This window comes from Aptenodytes patagonicus, chromosome 1 (genome assembly GCF_965638725.1).
Source record: "Aptenodytes patagonicus chromosome 1, bAptPat1.pri.cur, whole genome shotgun sequence".
Taxonomy (NCBI): domain Eukaryota; kingdom Metazoa; phylum Chordata; class Aves; order Sphenisciformes; family Spheniscidae; genus Aptenodytes; species Aptenodytes patagonicus.
Window position 1 is genome coordinate 6327777 of NC_134949.1, and position 2159 is coordinate 6329935.

The following is a 2159-nucleotide window of genomic DNA, read 5'->3' on the forward strand; positions in this document are numbered from 1 at the left end:
ACATAGCAATGGGCTGTGTACTTGGAACTGTGCACTATAAATTTCCCCACCTTCAGGACAGAATGTGTCAACACACAGTTGCTCTCCTAGAATAAAGTCAGTGCCGGGATTAGCAATCGATAATGTTGAAGAATGAGGAAAGAAGAGAAAACATACAAATGATGATCAAAAGGACAAAAAACTCTTTCAGACACACCTGGGGTAGAAAAATGTCGACAGAGCACATTTTTAATGTAAGACTAGACCCAGTATTACAAGGTGCTGAGAGTAAATCAAGAAATAAAGAAAATAATAACACTGTGGAGCTGACAAAGCCCTGGAACTGTAAGATCTTCCTCAAGGTGATGTCCTACTTAGCAAGGAGAGCTTTAGCTCAGGAGTGTGAGTTAGCATATATTTACACATAATGCTGTAAGAATACTACATTGAAGTTATCTAACATCCCACATTGATGAATCTCAAAGCACTCTGCATCTGCGTATTGTTCCCATACTGGAAATCAGTAAAGTACATGCTTGCCTTTAAGTATATTCTTGAATTAAATACGTTTCCCAAAGAAAGATGTTTTCCTTAACCAGGGTCTACGTGCTATATGCAGTAGACACCACTCCCACTTTGCTCCTTGATGAAATAAGGCACTTTCCTCTCCCATACTGTTGTGTAACAGATTTTACATGGGACAGTCATATGATCCTGTACCAAGTTGTTGGCAGAGCCAAGAATAAAAAATAGAGGTGGGATTCATCTAGCCTAACATTAGCAAGCTATAAACTAGGCCTCCAGTCAAGAGAGACACGTAGGTCTCTGCTCAGGCTTCACCACTCTACAACCGCTGGAGATGTGTTTCCTCACAATGTGATTTGTCCAACCTGTCTCAAGCCGGTGGAGATACCGTATCTCTCTTGACTGTAGAATGACCAAACAGCTTGGATTAGACACCAGCTTTAAAATAACCAAAAATTACATAAGGTAAATCTCTTTTTGGGATCTCGACCATTTGCTCTCCTCGTAGACACCACTCCTGCAGCTCTGGAGGATGCTCAAGAGAAAGCTGCAGATCAGGAATGGTCTTACCATTTTCCAGCCCTTGCTGACCCACAACGCACAGCTCCTCCTTCCCGGTTCTGTTACACCATTTATTTTGGGTAGGATCGCATCTTTTTGAAACATCTCCATCTTCCATACTTTGAGGTACTCCCTGCTCTAGAAGTATTTCTGCCACCACAGTGTGGGTGAGAAACAATGATTTCTGAGAATGGCTTTTTACAGTGTCATAAAAGTCAAATCATTAATTTGATGGCTGCTGCAGCCTTGCACAATGAAGGAGGGAGGGGACACGATTACTTGATAAATACCAGCGAGCATGATGATATATTAGCAATAAGTAAGTACAAATAGGCAATATTTGTTATGGGGCTGTTAAATATATGGGTGGCACAGATTAACCAGGCACACAAACCCCTTTCTTTTCCTCACTCAAGAGGGAGGCTCAGGCAGGGAGCATGCCAGGCCAGTCATTTTTGACCCTCTGTTTTCACCTCTTTTACCCTCAACATTTCCCAGTAGCTCAGTGGAGGGACAAGCCCCACAGACACCAGATCCGACACAATTCATCCCTCACGATCGGGGCCATCCCCACCACCCTGAGGCGCCAGGGCCGGGCAGGGTTTTACCTCAGGGTTCTCAGACGAAGCCGAAGGTATTGCCCTCCCCCTCGTCCACTGCGGGCTGTCACGGCGCCCAGCTCGCCTCCCTCTCCGCGCTCACAGGGTGGCTGTGGAGACCCACGTCCCCCACCCCGCGCACACTGCTGGGGGGGACACCGGGGCCGCTCCTCGGTGGGGCCATCTCAGGCAGCGCTTTGGACGCGGGGACACGCGTTTAAACCGCGCACCGCGCTCTGGGGCGTTATGTGGCAGCACAGCGAAGCCCCTCAGACTAGACCGTACCGCAGGCTGCCGCCCTCGACCGCCTGGGAAAGAGGGGTACCGGCATCATGCCCTGCCCAGAGGGCCCGGGACAAAGGCGACCGGCCCGCCCGGGCTAGGCGGAGTCGTGACGGAGCGCCGCTCCCCACACAGGACGGGGCGAACCGCCCCGCCCCAGCTCGGCGCAGCGCCTGTCGCTTTAACCGCCCTCCGTGGGTGGTGGCCGGGCGC